Raw genomic sequence first — 21795 nt, forward strand, 5'->3', positions numbered from 1 at the left:
GAATTCAATCAAAACTGTTGGATGCACAGTTTTACATATACAGATTAACCAAAATGTGTATCCTCATATGTTTTACGTGGTTGAAGACCAAGCTACACAACATCCATTATTGCTAGGACAACCATGGCAGAAGCAATACAATGCAATGATTGACTGGAGTTCTAAATCAGTGTTTATCAAATACGAAGGTGAAAGTCAATCAGTCAAGTTCACCAAAGGAGCAGAGCCAACTCCAAAGGAAGAATCCATGGACAAGGGCAAACAACAAACAGCGAAAAAGAGGAAGCAATGGCAACCAAAAGTTTCTATACAACCGGATTACTCTTCGACGAGGAATTCTCAACAGTGGATAAGGAAGACAAGCAATAATATAACAGCTCAACCTTGGAAAACAAAGGAGTCAAAGTTGGTATGGAAACAAAAAAAGGCTGTGCCAGAGAACAACAAGGTGGAAAACAGAGTCTTCAATACCAGACAACAGAGTGCTCCCCGACAATCAAGGACAGGGAAACAGATTTGGATTCCAAAGAAGTTCATGACGGCACAAAGCTACAGCCAGCAAATTTGGATCCCAAAGATTTGTAAGAAGGAACTCCCTTCCATACAATCAACGGAAACTCCTAGGTATTTCAAGGCGAGGGAATCAACGCACAGAACAAAGCAGGTTTGGGTCGCAAAGAGTTTGTGGCAAGCACAAGCAAAGCGGAAGCAGATTTGGATTTTGAAGAAAGACAACAAGGTAACGAAGAATCCATCTACTGACTCTACTACCGAAGTGACAAAACCAACCCAAAACCCGACCACCAATCCTTCAATCAAACAAAGAGCAGCTTTATTGGAAAGAATGTTGTATCGTCGCTCTACAATTGCATTGGAAACTTATGACCAAAACACCTACAATGCTTCACCCACAGACACTTCATAGTCGTCCGGGAGGACTCAGACTAGGAGGGGGGGAGGTATACAGGAGCTACAAAGCAGCTACAAGCGGAAAAAACAAAGAAAAACAAAAATTATATTACAAGGGCAGTGTCTTACATGATTTTGCAATTTTTATGTTTGATTGCGGATATTGATAATATTTATGCCCTTATATACCTTGTTTTGCAACAAGAAGAGATCAAATGATGAATTTGGGTCTCTATATGTGTAAATATCACTAAATAAGAGTGTTTTTGGAGCTATAAAGTGGAAAAAAGTGGTAATCCAAGTCCAGAAATCACAAAGAAGTGTATATTCATATACACAGGGTTACCAGCTATTTATCATGTATGTTTGGAATTTTTTGGCTTCAATTTGCTATTTTCCTTTATTTTTTATGATTTTCTTAATAAAAGTAAAAGAAAAATAAAAAAAAGCAGGTGAAATGAGATCGGAAAAAAGAAAAGAATAGACGCTGATGATCCTCATGACAAGGGAAACCCAGGATAAAAATTGGGTACAATTCTGAAAAAGTTACGGAAAGCCCGAAATGACAGAATTTTGGCAAAGTGGACAGATTTCTCAGAAACAGGTCAAATGGAGTCCAAATTGAGAAATTTCAAATCCTAAAGTGCATTTCACGACGAGATAGGAGCACATGTCAAATTTGGTAACAAGTGATCCGGGAAGCCCGAAGTTAAGTAGTTTTCACTTCACTTTCAAGCTCATTTCCACTATTATCTTCTTGGAGAGAGCAAAGAGCACACAGGAGCATCCGACCTTCTATCGCCTTCTACGACTGCTACGAGAGCTCAGAGGACACCAGACATGAGAGGTAGACTCGTTGCCATAAGCTTTTGATGCTTATCGTTAACTTTTGTCGCGAAAACTGATCAAAACCAAGAAACAAGAGCAGACGGGGAATGGGGAAGAACTCTAGGTAGGGGCACAACCGCCTAACCAAACCTTGCAAGAACTTAGAGGTGGGTTATCCTAGTATAGGAGATGAGTTTCTAGCACTCAAAGCTCGAGAAAGAACGACTGGAAAAACCCTAGGTCAACAGAGCCTGCAAGAGGCAAACAGAAAAAAATTGTCGGAACGACACAAAACTTCTCAGGAAGCTTAACAACATCGAGGGCAATGCAACCATGGAGTATCTCCGGGTTTGGATCACCAAAAGTAGGTCGGAACAACCGATTCGGCTGCGGACACACAAAGCGTCATTTTGGCATAACGACTAAAATTGACGACCAAATGACATGAAACTTCACAAGCAGCTTCAAATATACATGGATGACTTATGTTTGCAAGCAAAACCCAAAAGAAAGCTGATTCACTTACCGATGGTGAAAAAGACGCTTTCGGGCAACCAAATGGAGAAAGATGGAGAACGGGGAGCCAAAGTCGAGTTCAACCGAATAGGTGGCTTCACAACATATCAAATGAGCTGGAAATGCAACTCTCAAGAAGAAAAGTTGAAGAAATTCAACTCCAAGGCAAAAAGACGACTTCGGAAACTGAAATGCCTATAAGGGGCTTTTTAGCTAAACTGATGACTTTTTAAGTTGAAAACTAGTTAGCAGGGCTTAGGGCACTAGCACAAAGCATTCTTTGCACAAAAAGACCAACATTTCAAGAAAAGACATCATACGCGTATGATGTCTCACAGCATGATTTTCACATCCATTTCAACATTTGAGTGCATAGCCTCATTCCACATGTTAATCACATCCTATGAACCAAGTATCATGAGAATTGGAGTTAGAAAACCCAAGGAAAACCAAAAAGACGCAAAGTAGGCCATAAAATTGATTTTTGGTCCTAATTTTGTCAAAATAACTCCAAACTCATTGAAACTTTGTAGGATTGTTGATTAACACATCTACAAGCTATCTGGAACCAAAAAGCACCATTTTGACACAAAAGACATCATACGCGTATGATGTCTATTTGCACTTACAGAGCCAAAAATGCTCATTTGTCATCATACATCCATTATATATATCTAATACATGCTACATATGAAGTTTGGAACCATTTGGTCAAGTGGATCACCCCATTAGCCCAATTAAGAGAAAATCCTTCATACAAAGCCTATTTTTGTCCCAAATCCAACATATTCAAGTCCAAACCAAGATTTGAGTATAAACAGTCCTTCACTAGCACATGGAGAGTCCACAGAACCAATCCCATGAAAAATTGATGAAAAAGACATCATACGCGTATGATGTCTCCAGAGCCATTTTTAGCCCAAAATCTATCCAAACTTCATAAATCCACTGAATAAGCCTATTAAAAGCCAAATTCAAGCTTATAGAGAAATTTGGCCCAAAAATGCACTAAAAGACATCATACGCGTATGATGTCTCACTATGTGATTTTGGCACCTAAGGGCTTCAACCACAAAACAGAAGTGTTCTACATGCCATTTGAAAGTAATCCACCAAGTTTTACCCAATATGGATCATAAAATCCATTTCCCATTCAAAATTTTGCCAAGAGCCTGAACTGGACTAAACTGACCAAAACTTGACCAAATGGGATCCAAACTCAAATCCAAGCATATGACACTCATGTATACACTATCAGCTACAAGCACAACCAATATGAAGTCATTCTGACACAAAAGACATCATACGCGTATGATGTCTCAAGCATGTTTTTGAGCCCAGTTTGCATATTTTTTCACCTACATTGCATCCTTAGGCCCTGAATAGCTCATGTTTCAATTTTCAAGTCATTTGAATAGTTAAAAGCTTCATTTCGGCTTTCAGTACTACTAAAAAGACGCTAACTTCTGTAATTGGAGTTACAGGATCCATGGATTCCGCTAAGTCATCGGCAACTAAGAGAAAAAGACCAACCATCAAGGACGCTCTTGCAGAAGCAGAACCTTTTGATATTCCAACAGAAACCCTCAAGCCAACCAAGACTTGGATGGAGGAAGCAGTACTAGAAAAAGAGGGAATAAAGATCTACCAGGGGACTTTCAGAGATCCTCAAGGGCAATCGGTCGATGTACCTATGATCCCACGAGAATTAGTGGATTATAGCAGAACAGAGAACATAAGCAGATACCTGGAAAAGGCTGACTTACACAGGTTCTTCACCTCGAGACCATCAGGTGTAGACACAAGAAGAGTGTATGAGTTGGCAACATCCATTCAGAAGGATGGGAAAGCCACGTTGACAGCCATGGATGGAGAAACAGTTGAAGTACAGATCACTCCACAGCTCATTGCAGATGCATTGAAGCTGCACAACAAAGGGAGTTCTGTCAGAGAAAGAAGGGAGGCCATAGAGGTCTATGGATCAAAGAAACAAAATACAACCTACGGAGATATGGCAGATCAACGAGCGGCAACCCTTTGCCGATTATACAACCAGTTTTTCCATGTGTGCAGCAAAAGACCGCAGAAGTATACTACACCACCCCATGCCATTGCGACAACCATCACATGGGCACTGAAGAGCAACCTGCCAAAAGAGGTGAATTATGCTCAATACATCCACGAGCAAGTAGTCGCCATGCACAACCAGAAACCAAAGTACATAGGAGGAGGAGAAATCCTAACAAGAATAGCTTATGAAGCTATTGGAGCTAGAGATCAAGGGCCACAGATTCCCTCCCAGAATGAGTGGCTTAGAGAAGCCGATGAGGAGGAAGAACAACAAGAAGTATCCAAGAGGGCGTCCACAAGAGCACGCCGGAAACTAGAAATAGTTTCAGAACCTGAGGAAGCCGTGGACGAGCCGCTCAAGAAGAAGGTGAAGAAGAAGGCCGATCCCAAGCAAACCAAAAGTCAAAAAGCCGCAAGAATGGAAAGGCTGGTGGAGCAGTTTAGAGCGGAAAGAGCTCTAAAGGGGGACTTCGAAGAAATGTGGGTGCCAGACCCCAGTAAAGTCGGAACCAGCTCAGCCAGGCCACATGTTGATCAATATGATCAATATATTAGAGCTTATGAGGAGTCGGAGGCCATACTGGAGCAACAACCTGTCGAACCTTATACCGAAGAGGAAGTACAACTTTTAAAAGCTGAGCTGCAAAAGGACGACAAGGGGAAGAAGAAAGTAGATGAGTCTATTGAACCTCAAAAGAAAGACGGGCAAGCAAACAAAGGGAAAGCCAAGATGACTGAGGACAATCAGCCCTCTTTTGCTGTTGTACCAAGCCCGAAGAAAATGGAAATTATTGTGGAGGAAACCCCAATAGAAATAGAAACAGAAGTTATGGAAAAGCCGGAGCACGGGACCAAGGAAAAGGAGATAGATCCAGTTAAGCAAAAGAAAGATGATTATGAGGATCTGGTCGCTATCGGATACAATGAAGAAGAGGCCCTGGAGGCAGTTTATGGGATATCCCTACGGAAGCAAGATGATCGGAAAGGGACGAAAGAAAAGACAAAGGGTACAATGGAGAGTGAAGAAAAAATGGACGAGCCGAAGCCATTGGAGGTGGTGGCACAAAGAGCTGTCAAGTTGACAGATGAAGATGAAAAAGACATGCACATGGTGCATGAACTGCTCAGCAAGATTAAAGAAAGATCCAGGGCAAAGGAAGTAGCACTTGAGACAGCAAAACAAAAGGAAGCAGAGTTGCAGAAGAAGTTAGAGAATGCTATGACTGAATCTGAAAGTCATAAAGCATCACTCTACGATGCCGAAAACGAGAGAGACGGCTTGATACTCCAACTAGCCGAAGCTTCAAGAGAGGTAACAAGTTCACAGGAAGCAAAGGAGAGAATAGAAGATGAGCTGGAGGCAGCCAAGGATGAGCTCATTGAGCTAAGGGAAAGAGTCGAACTTCAAGAAAGGACAATCACGAGACTCAGGACCACCCCTAGAGTTAGCAGAGCAGGAACAGAACAAGAGGGAGCCCTCGTACCAGCTCTGGAGGAGCAGGTAAGAAGTCTGCAAAGAGAGCTGAGGTTAGAGCAAGTGCAAAGATTGCACATGGCAGAGGGATCATTGGCTGCAGAGGAGCGGCTCACATCAGAAAACCAAACACTAAGGACAGAAAATGAGGCCCTCCGCAAACAGCTCCAAGACCTCCAAGAGCAACAAAGAAGAGAAACAGAGACACCACAAGAAGAAGCAGGGAGAGCAGCCATAGAGCTACCAGAAACTGGAGAGGCAACCACAATTGAAGATCCAGCCCCAGTTCAAGAAGTGGCCTCAACTTCAGGAATCTCTGAAGAAGAAGAACAAAAGCTCCAGGACCAAATAGAAAAGTCAACAGAGGAAAGTGCCAAGGCGGAAATGGAATGGGAAAGGAGACTCCTCATCTCCATTAGACTTCAAGGTTTAGACACAAAAGTGCTCCATGAAGAGTGGATGCAACCAAGCCTGCCTTTCCCTCTGATGAAATTTGAAGTGATAAAGACGAAAAAGAGAATAGAGGAGGAGCAGTATGTCGCTCATTACGAAGGCGACATCACAAAGGATGAACAATCAAAGAAGATTGTAGATTCTCAACCTAGATGGAGGAAAGGTTGGCTGAACAAATACCAAGCCTACCTCATCTACTTGGTAGAGGCTCCAAAGGAGATTCGGCAGGATGCAACCTTCTGCCCGGTGCCAAGAGTCAGAAGTTGGAAAGAGCATGGCAGGATTGTAGAAAAGAAGCCAAATTGGCTTAATTACCCAAGGATGCCAGGACCAAAGGAAGGAGAGAGAATAGGTAAAGCCTACATGGTGAAAACCCTAACGGGCACCATCAAACTCTTTACTGGTTCTCCTGACCTTTCGTGTCAGATGCTAAAGAAAATCTGCAAGACTCTCTTAGCATGCATTGAAGTGTTCGCGCCAGATAAAGCTACGACCTCAAGTCTACTATCGACGGCCGACACAGTGACGGATATGATGTATGATCTTTCATTGCAGCCCTCACCAAAGGTGTTACATCTCTTATACCAAAGAATTATGTTTTTGCCTAGCTTCCACATGCAAACATTCGAAGAAGCTTTCTACACCGGCTTTTTCACTCACGAAAGCAAAATATTCGGCCCAACCTTGACCATCGGCAACCTACGCTACGAATCACATTTGCAGATGCTCAAGACGACAGGACTCTATTGACCAAGCCAAAAGTCATGTCAGGGACGACATGAACGCGGAGGGGGGGAGTGTTGAGCCAGCAGAGGATCACACCCGCATTTTTGCTCACGCCCATCATTTTGTAACCATTGATTGTAATAAATGTCTTTCCGACATTAATTTTGATTTGAGCCATTCATTAAGTAACGGGACTCAATTGAGTTTCCAGCTTGTAATCCCGACGTAATTTCACCTGCTGATGTAAATAATTAGAGATGTTCTCACCTCCAAGGCTGAGGTATATAAGCCAAAGTTTTGTAACCTAAGGAGATTCAATTATTAATCAAAGTGAGTTTTGAGCGTCGTGACTGTGTCTGAGAGAGAGAGAGAGAGTCTTATCTCCTTGCTACGCGAGCTACGGAGCCGTCATTGGAGAAGCGACACCGCCATTGTGTTAGCAACGGCGAGAGCTACGCACAGATACCAAGAGTGCGCGCTATCGGCTTCTATGTGTGGTACGTTCCTACGAGCTTCGGTGTGAGTTTTCTTCCAACTCGTGTGTCGGAATAGAGCGTGCAGCATATCTATAGAACCACAACGAGTAGAGCTACACATTCGTACCATCGGGGTCAAGTTTCGGTCACCTGTAATTTTCGGCCTGTCTTCATACGCGTTTACCGCACGGAGTGGTTATAGGTTGATTTTCAGTTCAAGTCTTTAGGGTGTTGTTCTTACCTAGTGTATAGACGTCCCCTTGAGTTTGAGATCGATTCGATGATTCTAGATCCTGTTTCGTATAGCATTCGTTCGTAGTACGGATTTCAGTCACCTGCGTATTTTAGAACTTAGATTTGATTTCCTTGGTAGTGATTGTCATTAGAAGGTCGAGTAGGTGATTTGACACCCACCTAGTTGTTTCCATGCGCCTGCGGGTCAAGCTCCGTCCTCGTCTGACAAATTCTGTTGTTGGTTGAGTTCTCGCTATTTAGCTTCCGCTAGCGGCGTAACCGCCTTAACAAGAGGATGCATGTCTGTGTGTGTGCTCCTTGTGAAGAGAGAGAGAGATAATACCCTGCAATGCAAGTAGAGAGAGAGAGAGAGAGAGAGAGAGAGAGAGAGAGAGAGAGAGAGAGAGAGAGATTACAGAGATTGTGTGTGTGTGTGTGTATGTAGAAAGATAGAGAGAGAATGAAACCCTTGCATAGCAACTTAGAGAGAGAGAGAGAGAGAGAGAGAGAGAGAGAGAGAGAGAGAGAGAGAGAGAGAGAGAGAGAGAGAGAGAGAGAGAGAGATAGAGTATTCCTTTATGCAGTGCCATAGTGTGTGGGGTTTGCAAGAAGTAGAGAGAGAGAGAGAGTTAGAGACGTAGAGAGAAAAACTATACTGCAGCGCTATTGAGGACAAAAAGGAGTTACCAGAAAGCTGGAGAGAGAGTAAGTACGATTCTGTGTATGTGTGTGCTCATTAAGACAGAGAGACAATGAGTACTCTTTGCGCTAGTTTGAGAGAGATAATAGGAGAGAGAAAAAAGTCAACTGGAGGTATTTAGGGTGTAATTGTCTGCGCGCGCGCATGTGTGTGTGTGCGTGTGATTTTGATCATAACATGTGTGTCTGTGTGAATGCTTTTTGAGGATGCATGCTTGTGTGTATGCTTGATATAGTTATATATGTGCATGAGAACTAGTAAGGGATAGGGAAGAAAGCCTTTTTACTTTAGTGCAGAGAGTGTGAACAAGAGAGTCAAGTAGAGAGAGAGAGAGAGAGAGAGAGAGAGAGAGAGAGAGAGAGAGAGAGAGAGAGAGAATATTGTGCATATCATTGCCTGAGGGATGTGTATGTAGAAGGAGAGAAAGATAAAGGAGGAATCTTAGAGAGAGAAAGAGGAAGGAAAAATGGAGATTGAGAGAGAAAGTGAGGAGAAAGGAAAGTGACTGAGAGTAACTGGATGAGTGCAAAAGGCTAGAGAGAGAATCAGTTCAAGAGTGAAAAGGGAGAGATTTCGATTATCGAATGTGCAAGAGAAGCCGATGACAAAGATGTACCGAACTCAATCTTGGTGAACAGGAAAAGCAACGTTAACGTCAAGGGCGAAAGCGATTTGTGCTTAGTTGAGTTGTGAATTTTTTTTTTTAAAAATAAAATAGTAAAATCATAACTGTTTGTCACTTTTCAAAAATGTAAGCATAAATGACATCTTTGTATTTTGCATCAGTAAAGTTTACAAGCAGACTCATATTTTAAGATTATTTTAAATTCAAATGCAAATTTAAGTTGTTTAAAAGTATTTGGCAAAAGTCTGTAAGTCAAAAGCAATGATTACAAAGCTGGCATATGCATTTTTAGAATAAGCATTGGGCTGGGAATTAAACAGTTGATTATTTTCAATACAAATATTTTGGTTGGTGAAATCCACTATGTCATGATGATGAAATGGGTATATGTGTGTGTTTGCAGACAAATTAAAATTTGCATGAGTTCAGAGTGGTGAAATTGTTGCAAAATTGATAAAGTAGAGAAAGAAAATTTGTTATTCGTGAATATGTCAAAATTGTTTATAAAAGGATTGTTGTTGAAGATGCTTAGCAAAAATTAAAGTACTTTAAATGTTAGTTAAGGGGTTGTTGACCTAGTTGGACTATGAAATATAGGAGAGTAAGTAAATTACGAACGTATATTTACAAATCTGCTAAAATAGGCTTGGGAGTAGCTGGTAAGTGGAAAGCTTGTGCACTTTTAGGTGTTAGTTAAGGGGGCCGTTGGATCACTTGGAGCTCGGTTGGCTATTAAGCTACGGGGCACCCCGGTGTATAGACTTTGCATGCCGAGCATACCATGGGTTGACTTAGAGGCCTAGAGTGAAATATAGAGCCGTTTAGTCTAGGTAAGTGAGTGAGCGCACACATAAAAATTCTCGCGACTCAAAGAGCCGTGGCTGTTTGTGTTTGAGCGACAAGCAAATCAAACAAAGTACACGAGTGTCCGTAGGTACTTAGGTTTCCCAGTTACTAGAGCAAAGTCAATCAAATCTCGATAGCATAGTGTCTCTATACTAGAAGAGATACGACTAAGGTCAAGGACCATATGTCGTTAGAATGGGTCAGCGAATTGCCTGACTTAGTCAAGTGGAAGATACTGACCAAGCTTCTTAACGCTACAACTGCCAATGACTATACCCATAAAAGCCTACGCATAGGGTGGTTGTGTAGTACATTAGGGGAAGAAGGAGAGTGTGTAAACAAATGCACTGAATCGAAAAGGTCTCTTAACATAGATGCTCAGCACTTAGAGACCTCTGAAATAATTATTAATACACCTAGTGATCCTGTGCCAAAGCCTTTAACGCATTTAGATACATACGTGGTAATTCAATTGATTTTCCACTAGATATTAGTGGATGTGATCTATTATAAGACTATAGCATTTGAATTTGGTGGGGGTTATCGTTGTGAAAGATGTTCAGTCCCCAGCAAAAAACCGCTAGCATTCATCGATTTCCAAAAATACCTAGCATCAGGGAGCGGGGTTCCATTAGAGATAGATCCTTTTATGATAAAGGAGCATAGGGACATACTAGAGCGACAGGAGAAGGCAATGGCTGATTGGCTTCTTTAGAAGCAAGCAAGCCTAAAGAGGATGCTTGGGGACCTAGAAGCTAACATAGATTGGCTTGAAGAATATAACTATTGGGACTTTAACCCCAACAATACTGAGACGACTAAGTCTAGAGAATTATTAAATCAGCCACAATCACTTGATTTTGATATTGTTGTCGAGTTCCACATCCACTGTGTGTGATAGGAGGTCTAAGTGCAACAATTATAGTCAAGCGAGCTAACTTGAGCCAAACAATTGGTAGATTGGCATATGCCAGTAAAATAAAACCTCATCTACCGCCTTTAGTAACTCAATTACTTCAGTCCCTTAGGGAGACTAAAGAAGATAATATTAAGATAAAGCGGAAAATCTTATCGGTGTGGTAAATGGTGCATTAGAAGATTAGTCTTAATAGAGGCTATACTTGGGGGGTGTCGTATGAGGGGAGTGGAATCTAATAGAACAGATGATCAAACTAGGGCTAGAGAAGCACGTAGGAAGAGATGAGAAGAGCTAATTGCTCAGAACCTCGCAAATCAACTTGAACAAGTTAATGAGTTGATTATAGAGCACTCACAAGGAGTCATCGTAGAAGAATTGAGAGAGGGAAGATTAGTGGGGCAACCTACACCATTAAATACCCTAGACGTGTGCCTAGGCACAAGAAGTTTTGGACAAATTCTCACAATATTTCCCACATTGTGACTTAATTGCACCATAAAATTCCATCAAAACTTAAGAAGTCCGAATTTTCGAGTCCTACAACCATAATCTTTCCTAGCTGGACATTCAAAGGTCCAAAACTCTTCAAAACATTACAAGCACTACAACAAAAAAAGGTGTCATTGATGCAGATATCGACGCACTGCATCGCTATGTGCGTCGATATCCGTGTCCCTGTGAACCTGTCGCTATTTGTGACGCAGATATAGATGCAGATAGCGACGACCATAACAGAAAAAAAATTTCTTGGGCAGAGGGAAGGTAGCTTGGCCTGTGCCTAGTTAAAAGATGGACACAGCCACAACCAGACTTCCTGCCCTCTGCCCAAGAAAGCGACAGCACCAAAATCAACCATGCGCCCGCGTGCAGAAATTTCGGCAGAGTTCCCTTTGTTTTTACATAAACTTTTCAAAAACAACCATATCATGTGTACGCCTCCTACATGCTATCCATGTAGGATCTCACATGAGATTTAAGGCCAATGAAAGACAAGTACCGTACCAACTGAAAAGCATAACCATAACGAACCATAACCATAACTTAAAAGCATAACCATAATGCAGATAACCATAACCATAAACAAAATTAACAATAACCATAAGCATAACCAGAAACTTAAACATAACCATTAACAAAACCTGAACCATAACTATGTCTATACAAGAATAGGAGAAATAACCATGTCTATACAATGACAATGACAATAATAATAACCATAAGGGAAACAATAACTGTCTGTACAAAAAAGAGACATAGAAGCGTGTCTGTGTCTCACAAAGCATATATATGAAATCCGGTCCACTAATGACTAGGCGTCGCAACCTGCACATAGGACAACTCACAAAATTATTATGGATATTACTTCACATATACTTACTTAATTAAATCAACTCACACATATTAACGTCTCACCTCAAGCGATCAGCGAGACTGTAAGTCTTCCCAGTCTACAGGCTCTCCTGAAGCTTCAAGATCATTCAGTACTTCATAGATACCTCTGCGATATCCATCTGACTCCTCCTGGCGTGACGGAGCTCGATGCATCGCAAGATTCTGTGTTTATACAAAAATCAAAGTCATAAGAATACATGATTCATCGCGTTTTAAAAAACTCCATAGTTAAGATTGGATTAGAAACTCACAAACTCATAGCGAAAGGTGTCGAAGCCTCCGCTGCCAAGATGAGATGTCCCCCTGGTCATCTGTCGTACCTGCGCAGCCTCACGCTGCTGTCTGAACCGCGTGTCCGTTGTTCGCTCATCCTCCCTGATCTGCAAGCCACGTCTCTTGTGGGATGCCCGAAGGCTTCGGCGAGCCGGTCCTGAAAGCCTTCTGAGCTGCATCTCGTCGATGTTTCATGGTGTCCCGTGCAACACCCTTGATCCACCTCCTCGGAACAACGGAAGAACCCGGAGTAGGCTGGTACTCTCTCAGGATGGTCTCCACTATGTAATTGACTTTGTCCCCATCCTGATCACCCCAAGACGTCAGAAGGCTGGTCGAAAACTGCAGCTCCGCGAGTTGGCGAATCCGCTGTCGCATCTCAGTCCCGACTCTATCCATGTCAACAGAACCATTTGCCTGTACAGTATAGAGCTTGGAGGCACTAGGATCGTGTGCCCCCCAAGGTGTCCGAGGTGTGCCAAGAGGTGTGTCGAGAGGTGTGCCTGGGTAAGACGGGGGTCGTGAGCGAGGAGGGGTCGAAGCATCTGTGGACCCTTCTCCACAGCAACCACCACCTCCACCTGACGATCGCCGAGATCGGCGAGTGTGCCTGTGCTGCGGAGATGAGGACGTACCCGCCTCTGTCCCACCTCTAGGTCATAAGTAGACAAGTAAATGGCTCGATAAAAAAGGTACAGATGTGAAACTTCCCAATCATGCCCAAGTAGATAGAGGCACTAGTCAAGTAGAAAGAGGTTCAATGAATCCTCAAGAAAGTGGGACTAGACAAGTACTTTTAGCTACCTCCCTATGGCATAGACTAGAGAAGGGCACATAAGCTAGTCTCCACCATCCAAGAAAATGGCACCACCACAATTTCTAACTCAAACATGGAGAAGATAATAATGTAGATCATGGAAGAGATGGCAAAGAAAGCATTGCAATTTCCTAACACTGGAGATTTTGTGAAGGCCAGAGAAGTAACAACAATCGAGACATTTACCAAAGTTACACCATTTACACTTTTGAAAATTTAAAGAGAAAAGGATTGGAATCTCCACTCCGTTTGTAACAGTAGCCCTTGGAATTATCCAAGTCAAGGCTGATTCAGTACACGAACCACAATCATTCCATTGCCAACATCATGGCACATCAATGGAAGATGAGAACAAAAAGGAAATCTAACCTAGCCAAATATGTCCACTACGGATAGGTTAGACTCCCCACAAAGAAGATTGACAAGCTAAAAATACATTGGAGGGGCCGAAGTGCTAACCAAGTTAGTCTTTATGCAATAGGGATCGCAGATAATCTTCCTTTTCTCCAAAATACAATCTATGTTCAAAGCCTAAGAAGGAGTCACCAAGGATGGCACGGAGGCAAACACTCACCTCAACAAGAAGCTTGAGGTGGTGCCAGATACTTCTAGTGAGGAAGAGATAGAGGAAGAAAAAAATACCCACCATAGTGAGGCAGATAATAAAGGCATGAGGAAATGTTTAGCAAAGACAAAGTGATAAAAATTAGGGTAGATGCCAAGAGGACAGATGCTTATGAAGAACAAACAGCTACACAAAAGGAAGCTCAACTAGAGAAAGAGACAAAAGAACTAGCAAAGGTAGCCAAAAGAACTCCTCAAGCAAGAAAAACAAAAGGCTAAGATGAGAACATTGGAAAAAATTAGAAGAGACGACAAGGAGGTGCTAAGAATCATAGCTGAAGAAAGGCAACAAGAGAAGCTGCCATAAAACTTGAGGAAGAGCACAAGCTAAGGGGGGAAAAAGAGGAAAGAAAAAGAGCATAGAAGGAAGAGGATAGAGTATTCACCCTTCCATAGTAGTCTACTCCTCCACCTTTCGAGGAGATTCCACTCTCTATACTCCTACTATAGACACTAGACAAGAGAAGATATAGAAGCAAAGAAGGTCCTTGAAGCCACTGGTGAGACAACCATCTACAAAAAAAAGGCAAGGTTGGAAAGAGAAAGGGCAAAGAACCTGAGGAGAATAATGTTTAAAGAATAATGGGTCATGAGGAACCCCTTGTGAAAGCTATAAACCTCTAAGAAGAGGTCAAGATGTTATACAGAGAGGAGAAGGCCCAACGTCTCATGCTAGAAGCAAAAGAGAGAGAGAAGAATGAGAAAGAGAAAAGCTAGAAACATGAGAGACCTAAATGCAAAGCTGCAAAGAATTCTCCCTACTAGAAGAACCAAAGGGCAAAGAACCAATGATTAAATTAGCTAAAGATCTAGAAGACACGTTGTTGCCAAATGCAGAAGTGCTAGAAATGCCCAAAGTGCAAGATCAAGCCAAGAAAGTGGTACCATCTATAGACACCACCATTCTACACGTATAGAGGCAAATCAATCACAACACCCACTTGAAAAGCAATTGAATATTATTCTCAATAAATGCTTGTGCTTGAGGACAAGTTCAAAGGAGCTGCTCATAGCAAGGAGTCGTCGTTGATGGCTCAAGTGCAACGCCGAGAAGAGAAAGTGTAACAATGTGAGATATATGCGGAAACTTATAATACTACACTTGAAGAAGAGCTAAACTTGCAAAAGGCTAATAGTTACATCTTGAATTATCTCCTTGCTGAGGAAGAAGAAAATATTGCAATCATATCTCGCTGGCTTGAAGTAGATTAAGATATGTGCTATGAGTAGTGGCATGAGCTTGACAAGGTAAAGGAAAAGTTGGAAAAGAAATCCATTGATAACTTGAGGCTAAAGATTCAATTGAAAAGAGAAAACACTCAATAATAAATGGTAGAAGAAAGATTAAAGGCCCAAGGATCCCTTCTCAAGAAAATATGGGAGAACCCTACAATAGAAGATTTATGTAGCATAGATGAAGCTGATGCAGCCCTAGAGAAGAGAAACAAGAAACTAGAGAAGAAATTGAAGTTTGAACATGAGATTTGGAGAAAACTCGCCCTTCAATAGATTATATGAGAGGAACACATGCAAAAAGAGATTGAGGATCTCAAGGCCCAACTACAAAAGACCAAGGAAGACATTAAGAGAAAAGGGGCATCCATTGAAAATGGGCCTACAAAAACATCTTGAAAGATAGAAATTTCTTGGATTTCCTAGATCTTGATACTCCAATAGTAGAGGATTTAGTGGATACAATAGAAGAACCCCTTAGTACCAGAGCAGCCATCATTGCCCTAAGCATTGAGGCTAAAAAAGAACTCCAGCAAGCAATACTTAGAGAAAAAGATGAATAGTGGGAAGAGGCCATGTAATGGGAGTGCATGGTGTTGCATTCTATCAATGTCACCATGATCACTCCTAAACATATAGAGTGGTCTTGGCATCATAGCTCACTTCCCTCTCCACTCATGAAGTTTGAGTATCTAGGCGTAAGAGAGAAAATACTCAAGGATCAGTCAAGGGAGAAGATGAAGTTGGAAGACCTCACAGAGGACATCGAGCCTACATGGTGGGTGAGGTGGATCCAAAAGCACTTGAGGTATTACATTTTTCTACTAATGCACTAGAGGAGATCCAAAAAGATCCACTTTATTTGACAGCACCTTGAGTTTGGAGCTGTAATTCCCACCCCAAAGATTGATCAAGATAAGGACCACCTGACTCAATTGCCTTTGACTAAAGAAACCTAAACATAGGGACTTAAAGAATAAATCTATCGTGAAAACCCAAAAAATTATGTGTAGAAGGCCTCTTCAAAGGTTTGTATGTTAGAGAAGGGCAAGAACATGACCCTCGCATAGAATCCATAGGGGATTCAGTCGGTTGGTTATCCTAAGAGTTTGTAGCACAAGCCATTGCTTCCTTTGAAGAAGGACATCCATGGTGCATTTTTATGTTTCTCCATGTGGAATGTCTCGAGGCATGTAAGGTGAATTCTCACAATCTTCACCAACATTGTGCGGGCAAGATTTGGGATCCTCTTATAGGTTTGTATGGTGCCCATTACATTGAGTACATGATTACTAGGGCCACTATTGAAGAAGATCTATGCCATATTTTTTTCTTACTAGGCCATTGACTTACAGAATTGTATTACAAAAGAGTTTGCCAAAGAAAGACTAAAAGCTCAGGATCAAGTGTTAGGAGACTTTGGAGAAAATTTAGAGGAGGAGCAAATTTTGTAGCCTAGACCACTGGCTTGCCATTTGAGCATATGTCATGGGATTACATGGTCTAGAAGGAATGTTAGCAGCAAGCTAACAAATATAGCCTAACAAAATATCAGGAGGCATTTTGTAATCTTTCATGTACTTCTCATATTATTTCATGATGTTGATAGTTTGTTGTTTGTCCACCCACCAACTTCTGTAATTTTAACTATTTTGTATGTAATTATGAGTTACTGAAAATCAATTTTCGACTACAAGCTTCTAGGTTGTATTTCTCATTTTTGCTATCAATCGTTACCAAGTGTAAGTCGCTTATGGCCATTGACCAAATTCTTAAACTTTGATCCAAGTATAAATTCACTTTTATAACCATTTATGGATAATATTTTATTAATAAGAAAATTGTGTTGATCTTATGATGATGTATTTGTGTATCTGCAAACTCTATATGCTCCTTACTCCCTCGTTAATTGTTGCATCTCAATTTCGATTGCTTCTACACATTGCTAGATGAAGTCTCTTCAATTTTTCACAAGTCTCTTGCACTACTTCATAAGTTTATTGAGCATCTACAAGCTATTTGATGTCGTACCTTGAGATTTAAACATTAGATTGATTAATTTTTCATTGCATATAGGATAGCTCTCTTCATTTCTAAGCCATAGGGTTTCTTAAACAATGATTTTGACATGTCGGAATTAGATTTAGAGTGTAATATTATTTTTTGTGAATGCATGCTATTTGGATGACCTGAAACCTTAGGATCATCCATCCTAGATCTCATAGTCATTTTTACAAGTTTGGCTGCATTTGAATACCATTTGGCCATTGAATTGGTAGAGATCGTCCACAACTATCCTTTGGTGATATGGGATCACTTGAATGAGAGTATGGATTGTAGCTTGCATTGAAATTTTTTTCTAAGGATTTGACATATTCATGTTGCCTCCATGCCCTAGTCGGGTCTACTACATTCCTCATATTGACATTTGATGTGAGGTTCTTGCTTATCCTAGAATAAGATTAGAACAAGTTGGGAAACTATTTAACAAGGTGCCTATGGAGGGCTTTCTAAAGTTCATGCCTCTAGAGGGCTCTCTAAAGGTCACTTGTGAGACACATAGCTATTTATTCAATAATGTAAACCCACTCAATGATTCGCAACTACTTGTTTTTTTCATTGGGGGTGCATCAACCACCCCCACATTAACTAATCGATGTCCACACCGATTGTACCTTGTTATCTAAGCTTGTAGGAAGTATGGATATTGGTTCAACTCAGCATGCACGTTTTGCTTGGATGTAGGGCCTTTCATGAGAACAACACTTTAAAGGATATATGGGTGAGCCCTCTTATAGAGTTTCTTATAAGAATATCTTGAACATTACTCCATTCAATTCAATATATGCAGTAAACACCATATTGCTGTGGGACGCATGTCTAACCTCACCATCCTATCTTATTGCACTATTAGCGAGAACCACGATTAATTTGTCAAACCATGGGACAAAGCTAACTCAATTAGTGCATAGAGGCTACAAGAGGTTGTCAATCTCTCGGAAAACAACTAACAACTCGCATCTAACTCAAGCTACACTCAAGTGACTGAAATCACCAAAAGCCAATCGCTCATCGGCAAGCAAATCACATCCGTTACATCATCAAATGACATCCAAACGTAATGAAACTTCTAGGACAAGTTTATAAGACCTAAGCACACATGCCTATGGTCTCAAACCCCACTTTAGGTCAAGTTCCAACATCGCGATTATTAATAGCAGTGGATTTTTGACCTAGTTGTTTTCGACCTAGAATGCATCTAAATGCTTAGCAGTGATGCCCCAATACCCCGCCTATGCTTAGTTTTAGATTTAAAAGTGTAAATTCCTAGCTATGATGAAATTAGGCCGTGGGGTGACGACGCCAAAAGCTACAAAATACTATGAATGGCTTACGTCAATGCATAGAGCTCTTACCTGCGATTGCAATGCAACAAACACATTCGCAATGTGACAATCGGGGAGGGAGTAAGAAGCACGAGAAGGAGAGAAGTGAGCGCTGTTAGCTCACGCTGTGTGTTTCTTATCCAAAAAATTATAAAAAACTTACAAAAATTGGCTTTTATACCTTAGCCAAGGTTTTTGGGTGTTCAAAACTAATAATCTGGAGTTCTACCAAAGTTGGGTGATGACTGGCCGATACAATCTGGAAGCTTGTAGCCCCGGCTCATTAATTACAAAGTTTATCCGAGAAAATAGGAGTTACAATATTCTCGGTTTATCGAAATAATAATTGTTTTACAAAAAGAACTCCGAAAAATGGTGCTCGTGTTAGCTTGATGCTAACATTCCCCCCCTCCTCGCCTGTGTCGTCCCTTGACATAACTTTATGGGCTGAAGTAGTCTTCGGGTTGACGGCTGGCGAGGCGGTCTTTAAGTGCGTCCAGTGCCTTCTGGTATCTGATTCTTCATTCTTTGTCAAGCACTTGCAGAAATTGCATGGTGACTTGATTCTTCAGCTCCACCGCTGAGTAGCCTATAAACCTGGATGTTAGGTTGCTTATCACCGATGCAAATATCTTTGTTTGCCATGTGAAAAATCCAGTGTAGAATGATTCTTCAAAGGCTAGCATATTATTTGATGGCAGGAACATGCATATGGCATAGAATCTGTAAAGGACCTCTTCTGAAGGTTTCCCACTCAGATCATATCATAAGCCTTTGTTTCCGTCCAAGAATGAGAGCCATGGGGCTCCTGTTTTCTCATGCTCATTAAAAACTTGTATACATGTGAGTAGCATCCTGCAGATCTTATATAACATTGCACAGGAGAGATCTGGTAGACTCTTGAAGAAAGACATACGGTGCCCGTTAGGGTTTTCACCATGTATTCCTCCATCGCTTGGCCTCTCTCTGGAGATGGCAGCCTATGGAAGTTGAGCCAAGTTGGCCTCTTCTTTTGTAGTGCTTCATGCTCTTGCCATGTCCTTACTTTGGGGGCAGGACAAAATGTTGGATCTCTTTGTAGGGATGCTGGTGCTCTTGTGAATAGAATCAAGTATCTTGGATTCTTGTTCAGTCAGCTTAACCTCCACTTTGAGTGGTCTTTATCTGTGCCATCCTCTTGCATATCCTTGTACAACCTTTCTTTCACATGTAATAGTTCTACTTTGATGAGAGGGTACGGCAGGGATTGTTGGTGCCATTGAGCATTGATCTGATTGGGAGTGAGTTGAGTGACGTTGATAGAGTGTAAAACTCTCAACTCCCAATCCATAGCGGCCTTCCACTGCTCATCCGCCTCTAAGGTGATCTTCTCCTTCAGTGCGTCTTCTTCAGCTTTTGATAGTTGGACCATTGGTACTGTGTCTGCATCTGTGATGTAAACCTGAAAATCTTCATCACCACTTGGCTTTGCTGTGGACTGCATCTCAAACTCAGCAAAAGATACCGAGGGTATAACTATTTGTGCCTGCCTCTTCCTGCGTGTCTGGTTTTCCATCTCCGAGGAGTTGATTTATCCGCTTGAGCTCTGCTATCTCTTTTAGAATCTCCTCCTCTCTTTGAACCCTCATCAGTGCCAGGTCCTTGTGATGTGATTGGTCTAACTTAAATTCCAATTCTAAGTCCTTGTTTTTATTTTTAAGTTCCTTGTACACTTCGTCGGTTCCTTTGATCGAGGCCACGGCTAGATTTTCTCTGATTTGCTGTAAGAAAATGGCATGATCATTGATTCTCTGTTCAAAATATTGCAGAGAAGCATTGGCAACATCTAACTGCACCTGGATTTTCTGAGCTGACAGAGAGGTCGTAAGAAGTTCATTTGTAACTTCTATCACCTGCTCGTCTTTTGCTTTGCAGGCATCAGATAATTTGGTAAGTAAATCACCTAACTCCTCCATTTCTTTTTGTTGTTTATCTCTGGCTATCTGATGCTGTTCCGCTTCTGCCCTCAGCTCTTGCACCTGCCTTTAGAGATCAGTGATGACAGTCATCCTGTCTTCTAGCTCTCCTTGAAGAGCGTTGATCGCCACTTCCAGTTCCTTGGCCTTTGTGCTGCGGTTTAAAGTGTTGAACGGAGTCTCTCCGTCATTTCCTGCATCTGACGTGCATATTCATTGACCTGTATTATAACTTCATCGTTTTTCTGCCACTTCTCCTATTGTGCCAGTTGGGATGTGCCTACAACCTTGTGTGTTGCTTCTTGTTGCGTCGTAGCTGCTGGTGCTTCTTGTGTGGAGGTAAATGGTCGGTCTTCTTCTTGGCCATCCTGAGGCTTTGATGCCTTGGCAGTTTCTAGCTGAGTAGAAGTAGAGGGTGTTGTCTCAACCCTTGCTATCTCCTCAAGTGAAAGCCTCTCTTCTTTCTCTGGCTCGAGCTCTGTCTCATGTGCAGTGGTAGACGCTTTTACCGCATCTTCTTCTTTATCTGTCTCTTTTTTAGGTCTACTTGCTTGTTCCTCGTTTGGCTTTTGTGTCTCTTCAGCTGCCTTCTTCCGTTCCGGCTCGGCTTCTTTTTCTTTTTGCCCATCAAGGTGGTCAGCTTCTTGTGCAGATTCTGTTTGTTGGGTGGACTCAAAATGTTGCTCTTTGTCAGGCTTCTCTTCATTGGTGTCTTTGCCTGCTGGTAATGGTGGTGGACTAGGCATTGGATGGTCTTGTTGTTTTGGAGGCGGTGAGGTGGGTCGGGGAGATCCATGACTTTGCCCTTGGCTAGCCGTTTCCTCAGCTTGCCTTTGGTCTTCCGCTTCCTGGGATTTCCTTGCAGCTTCTTCTATTTCCTTGAGCTTTAGAGCTTCAGCCTCTTGGTACATTCTTTCTAAAAACTTTTTTTGATCATCTGCCTCTTTCCTGGTATGATGCTTTGTTCGAGGACCTTTAAGTCCTGCAGGTACCCATTTTTTTGAGTCCTTGCCTTGTGCTTGCCTGTTGCGCTGGTACGCTTGTTTTTCTCTTTCAAAACACGCTTGTTTTTGAGCTGGCTCCTCTTGGTGTGCGGCCACAGCTTTCCTTTTCATCTCTTCTCTCCGAGATCTCGTTTCTTTGTTGGCAGAGCTCTCGCTGTTGTGCCGTTTTGGTGAGCTATCAATTGACTCATCATCTGATTTATGTAATCTTTTACTTGACCTTGTAGCTCATGGAGAGGGTTGTGCTTCCAAGATCCATGTATTCTGGTCAGGAGCAGGCAGTAGGTTGTCGGCCATGCCAATGACATGATACGCTATTCTAGTCAACACCTCTG

Source organism: Adiantum capillus-veneris, chromosome 16 (genome assembly GCF_014529385.1).
Source record: "Adiantum capillus-veneris isolate H3 chromosome 16, ASM1452938v2, whole genome shotgun sequence".
Classification (NCBI taxonomy): Eukaryota; Viridiplantae; Streptophyta; class Polypodiopsida; order Polypodiales; family Pteridaceae; genus Adiantum; species Adiantum capillus-veneris.